The sequence below is a fragment of the Dendropsophus ebraccatus genome, chromosome 15 (genome assembly GCF_027789765.1).
Source record: "Dendropsophus ebraccatus isolate aDenEbr1 chromosome 15, aDenEbr1.pat, whole genome shotgun sequence".
Classification (NCBI taxonomy): Eukaryota; Metazoa; Chordata; class Amphibia; order Anura; family Hylidae; genus Dendropsophus; species Dendropsophus ebraccatus.
Genome location: NC_091468.1, coordinates 75673899 through 75680916, shown reverse-complemented (window position 1 = coordinate 75680916; position 7018 = coordinate 75673899).

The following is a 7018-nucleotide window of genomic DNA, read 5'->3' as shown; positions in this document are numbered from 1 at the left end:
ACCCGAACCCGAACCCGAACCCGAACCCGAACCCGAACCCGAACCCGAACCCGAACCCGAACCCGAACCCGAACCCGAACCCGAACCCGAACCCGAACCCGAACCCGAACCCGAACCCGAACCCGAACCCGAACCCGAACCCGAACCCGAACCCGAACCCGAACCCGAACCCGAACCCGAACCCGAACCCGAACCCGAACCCGAACCCGAACCCGAACCCGAACCCGAACCCGAACCCGAACCCGAACCCGAACCCGAACCCGAACCCGAACCCGAACCCGAACCCGAACCCGAACCCGAACCCGAACCCGAACCCGAACCCGAACCCGAACCCGAACCCGAACCCGAACCCGAACCCGAACCCGAACCCGAACCCGAACCCGAACCCGAACCCGAACCCGAACCCGAACCCGAACCCGAACCCGAACCCGAACCCGAACCCGAACCCGAACCCGAACCCGAACCCGAACCCGAACCCGAACCCGAACCCGAACCCGAACCCGAACCCGAACCCGAACCCGAACCCGAACCCGAACCCGAACCCGAACCCGAACCCGAACCCGAACCCGAACCCGAACCCGAACCCGAACCCGAACCCGAACCCGAACCCGAACCCGAACCCGAACCCGAACCCGAACCCGAACCCGAACCCGAACCCGAACCCTAACCCGAACCCGAACCCGAACCCGAACCCGAACCCGAACCCGAACCCGAACCCGAACCCGAACCCGAACCCGAACCCGAACCCGAACCCGAACCCGAACCCGAACCCGAACCCGAACCCGAACCCGAACCCGAACCCGAACCCGAACCCGAACCCTAACCCGAACCCGAACCCGAACCCGAACCCGAACCCGAACCCGAACCCGAACCCGAACCCGAACCCGAACCCGAACCCGAACCCGAACCCGAACCCGAACCCGAACCCGAACCCGAACCCGAACCCGAACCCGAACCCGAACCCGAACCCGAACCCGAACCCGAACCCGAACCCGAACCCGAACCCGAACCCGAACCCGAACCCGAACCCGAACCCGAACCCGAACCCGAACCCGAACCCGAACCCGAACCCGAACCCGAACCCGAACCCGAACCCGAACCCGAACCCGAACCCGAACCCGAACCCGAACCCGAACCCGAACCCGAACCCGAACCCGAACCCGAACCCGAACCCGAACCCGAACCCGAACCCGAACCCGAACCCGAACCCGAACCCGAACCCGAACCCGAACCCGAACCCGAACCCGAACCCGAACCCGAACCCGAACCCGAACCCGAACCCGAACCCGAACCCGAACCCGAACCCGAACCCGAACCCGAACCCGAACCCGAACCCGAACCCGAACCCGAACCCGAACCCGAACCCGAACCCGAACCCGAACCCGAACCCGAACCCGAACCCGAACCCGAACCCGAACCCGAACCCGAACCCGAACCCGAACCCGAACCCGAACCCGAACCCGAACCCGAACCCGAACCCGAACCCGAACCCGAACCCGAACCCGAACCCGAACCCGAACCCGAACCCGAACCCGAACCCGAACCCGAACCCGAACCCGAACCCGAACCCGAACCCGAACCCGAACCCGAACCCGAACCCGAACCCGAACCCGAACCCGAACCCGAACCCGAACCCGAACCCGAACCCGAACCCGAACCCGAACCCGAACCCGAACCCGAACCCGAACCCGAACCCGAACCCGAACCCGAACCCGAACCCGAACCCGAACCCGAACCCGAACCCGAACCCGAACCCGAACCCGAACCCGAACCCGAACCCGAACCCGAACCCGAACCCGAACCCGAACCCGAACCCGAACCCGAACCCGAACCCGAACCCGAACCCGAACCCGAACCCGAACCCGAACCCGAACCCGAACCCGAACCCGAACCCGAACCCGAACCCGAACCCGAACCCGAACCCGAACCCGAACCCGAACCCGAACCCGAACCCGAACCCGAACCCGAACCCGAACCCGAACCCGAACCCGAACCCGAACCCGAACCCGAACCCGAACCCGAACCCGAACCCGAACCCGAACCCGAACCCGAACCCGAACCCGAACCCGAACCCGAACCCGAACCCGAACCCGAACCCGAACCCGAACCCGAACCCGAACCCGAACCCGAACCCGAACCCGAACCCGAACCCGAACCCGAACCCGAACCCGAACCCGAACCCGAACCCGAACCCGAACCCGAACCCGAACCCGAACCCGAACCCGAACCCGAACCCGAACCCGAACCCGAACCCGAACCCGAACCCGAACCCGAACCCGAACCCGAACCCGAACCCGAACCCGAACCCGAACCCGAACCCGAACCCGAACCCGAACCCGAACCCGAACCCGAACCCGAACCCGAACCCGAACCCGAACCCGAACCCGAACCCGAACCCGAACCCGAACCCGAACCCGAACCCGAACCCGAACCCGAACCCGAACCCGAACCCGAACCCGAACCCGAACCCGAACCCGAACCCGAACCCGAACCCGAACCCGAACCCGAACCCGAACCCGAACCCGAACCCGAACCCGAACCCGAACCCGAACCCGAACCCGAACCCGAACCCGAACCCGAACCCGAACCCGAACCCGAACCCGAACCCGAACCCGAACCCGAACCCGAACCCGAACCCGAACCCGAACCCGAACCCGAACCCGAACCCGAACCCGAACCCGAACCCGAACCCGAACCCGAACCCGAACCCGAACCCGAACCCGAACCCGAACCCGAACCCGAACCCGAACCCGAACCCGAACCCGAACCCGAACCCGAACCCGAACCCGAACCCGAACCCGAACCCGAACCCGAACCCGAACCCGAACCCGAACCCGAACCCGAACCCGAACCCGAACCCGAACCGAACCCGAACCCGAACCCGAACCCGAACCCGAACCCGAACCCGAACCCGAACCCGAACCCGAACCCGAACCCGAACCCGAACCCGAACCCGAACCCGAACCCGAACCCGAACCCGAACCCGAACCCGAACCCGAACCCGAACCCGAACCCGAACCCGAACCCGAACCCGAACCCGAACCCGAACCCGAACCCGAACCCGAACCCGAACCCGAACCCGAACCCGAACCCGAACCCGAACCCGAACCCGAACCCGAACCCGAACCCGAACCCGAACCCGAACCCGAACCCGAACCCGAACCCGAACCCGAACCCGAACCCGAACCCGAACCCGAACCCGAACCCGAACCCGAACCCGAACCCGAACCCGAACCCGAACCCGAACCCGAACCCGAACCCGAACCCGAACCCGAACCCGAACCCGAACCCGAACCCGAACCCGAACCCGAACCCGAACCCGAACCCGAACCCGAACCCGAACCCGAACCCGAACCCGAACCCGAACCCGAACCCGAACCCGAACCCGAACCCGAACCCGAACCCGAACCCGAACCCGAACCCGAACCCGAACCCGAACCCGAACCCGAACCCGAACCCGAACCCGAACCCGAACCCGAACCCGAACCCGAACCCGAACCCGAACCCGAACCCGAACCCGAACCCGAACCCGAACCCGAACCCGAACCCGAACCCGAACCCGAACCCGAACCCGAACCCGAACCCGAACCCGAACCCGAACCCGAACCCGAACCCGAACCCGAACCCGAACCCGAACCCGAACCCGAACCCGAACCCGAACCCGAACCCGAACCCGAACCCGAACCCGAACCCGAACCCGAACCCGAACCCGAACCCGAACCCGAACCCGAACCCGAACCCGAACCCGAACCCGAACCCGAACCCGAACCCGAACCCGAACCCGAACCCGAACCCGAACCCGAACCCGAACCCGAACCCGAACCCGAACCCGAACCCGAACCCGAACCCGAACCCGAACCCGAACCCGAACCCGAACCCGAACCCGAACCCGAACCCGAACCCGAACCCGAACCCGAACCCGAACCCGAACCCGAACCCGAACCCGAACCCGAACCCGAACCCGAACCCGAACCCGAACCCGAACCCGAACCCGAACCCGAACCCGAACCCGAACCCGAACCCGAACCCGAACCCGAACCCGAACCCGAACCCGAACCCGAACCCGAACCCGAACCCGAACCCGAACCCGAACCCGAACCCGAACCCGAACCCGAACCCGAACCCGAACCCGAACCCGAACCCGAACCCGAACCCGAACCCGAACCCGAACCCGAACCCGAACCCGAACCCGAACCCGAACCCGAACCCGAACCCGAACCCGAACCCGAACCCGAACCCGAACCCGAACCCGAACCCGAACCCGAACCCGAACCCGAACCCGAACCCGAACCCGAACCCGAACCCGAACCCGAACCCGAACCCGAACCCGAACCCGAACCCGAACCCGAACCCGAACCCGAACCCGAACCCGAACCCGAACCCGAACCCGAACCCGAACCCGAACCCGAACCCGAACCCGAACCCGAACCCGAACCCGAACCCGAACCCGAACCCGAACCCGAACCCGAACCCGAACCCGAACCCGAACCCGAACCCGAACCCGAACCCGAACCCGAACCCGAACCCGAACCCGAACCCGAACCCGAACCCGAACCCGAACCCGAACCCGAACCCGAACCCGAACCCGAACCCGAACCCGAACCCGAACCCGAACCCGAACCCGAACCCGAACCCGAACCCGAACCCGAACCCGAACCCGAACCCGAACCCGAACCCGAACCCGAACCCGAACCCGAACCCGAACCCGAACCCGAACCCGAACCCGAACCCGAACCCGAACCCGAACCCGAACCCGAACCCGAACCCGAACCCGAACCCGAACCCGAACCCGAACCCGAACCCGAACCCGAACCCGAACCCGAACCCGAACCCGAACCCGAACCCGAACCCGAACCCGAACCCGAACCCGAACCCGAACCCGAACCCGAACCCGAACCCGAACCCGAACCCGAACCCGAACCCGAACCCGAACCCGAACCCGAACCCGAACCCGAACCCGAACCCGAACCCGAACCCGAACCCGAACCCGAACCCGAACCCGAACCCGAACCCGAACCCGAACCCGAACCCGAACCCGAACCCGAACCCGAACCCGAACCCGAACCCGAACCCGAACCCGAACCCGAACCCGAACCCGAACCCGAACCCGAACCCGAACCCGAACCCGAACCCGAACCCGAACCCGAACCCGAACCCGAACCCGAACCCGAACCCGAACCCGAACCCGAACCCGAACCCGAACCCGAACCCGAACCCGAACCCGAACCCGAACCCGAACCCGAACCCGAACCCGAACCCGAACCCGAACCCGAACCCGAACCCGAACCCGAACCCGAACCCGAACCCGAACCCGAACCCGAACCCGAACCCGAACCCGAACCCGAACCCGAACCCGAACCCGAACCCGAACCCGAACCCGAACCCGAACCCGAACCCGAACCCGAACCCGAACCCGAACCCGAACCCGAACCCGAACCCGAACCCGAACCCGAACCCGAACCCGAACCCGAACCCGAACCCGAACCCGAACCCGAACCCGAACCCGAACCCGAACCCGAACCCGAACCCGAACCCGAACCCGAACCCGAACCCGAACCCGAACCCGAACCCGAACCCGAACCCGAACCCGAACCCGAACCCGAACCCGAACCCGAACCCGAACCCGAACCCGAACCCGAACCCGAACCCGAACCCGAACCCGAACCCGAACCCGAACCCGAACCCGAACCCGAACCCGAACCCGAACCCGAACCCGAACCCGAACCCGAACCCGAACCCGAACCCGAACCCGAACCCGAACCCGAACCCGAACCCGAACCCGAACCCGAACCCGAACCCGAACCCGAACCCGAACCCGAACCCGAACCCGAACCCGAACCCGAACCCGAACCCGAACCCGAACCCGAACCCGAACCCGAACCCGAACCCGAACCCGAACCCGAACCCGAACCCGAACCCGAACCCGAACCCGAACCCGAACCCGAACCCGAACCCGAACCCGAACCCGAACCCGAACCCGAACCCGAACCCGAACCCGAACCCGAACCCGAACCCGAACCCGAACCCGAACCCGAACCCGAACCCGAACCCGAACCCGAACCCGAACCCGAACCCGAACCCGAACCCGAACCCGAACCCGAACCCGAACCCGAACCCGAACCCGAACCCGAACCCGAACCCGAACCCGAACCCGAACCCGAACCCGAACCCGAACCCGAACCCGAACCCGAACCCGAACCCGAACCCGAACCCGAACCCGAACCCGAACCCGAACCCGAACCCGAACCCGAACCCGAACCCGAACCCGAACCCGAACCCGAACCCGAACCCGAACCCGAACCCGAACCCGAACCCGAACCCGAACCCGAACCCGAACCCGAACCCGAACCCGAACCCGAACCCGAACCCGAACCCGAACCCGAACCCGAACCCGAACCCGAACCCGAACCCGAACCCGAACCCGAACCCGAACCCGAACCCGAACCCGAACCCGAACCCGAACCCGAACCCGAACCCGAACCCGAACCCGAACCCGAACCCGAACCCGAACCCGAACCCGAACCCGAACCCGAACCCGAACCCGAACCCGAACCCGAACCCGAACCCGAACCCGAACCCGAACCCGAACCCGAACCCGAACCCGAACCCGAACCCGAACCCGAACCCGAACCCGAACCCGAACCCGAACCCGAACCCGAACCCGAACCCGAACCCGAACCCGAACCCGAACCCGAACCCGAACCCGAACCCGAACCCGAACCCGAACCCGAACCCGAACCCGAACCCGAACCCGAACCCGAACCCGAACCCGAACCCGAACCCGAACCCGAACCCGAACCCGAACCCGAACCCGAACCCGAACCCGAACCCGAACCCGAACCCGAACCCGAACCCGAACCCGAACCCGAACCCGAACCCGAACCCGAACCCGAACCCGAACCCGAACCCGAACCCGAACCCGAACCCGAACCCGAACCCGAACCCGAACCCGAACCCGAACCCGAACCCGAACCCGAACCCGAACCCGAACCCGAACCCGAACCCGAACCCGAACCCG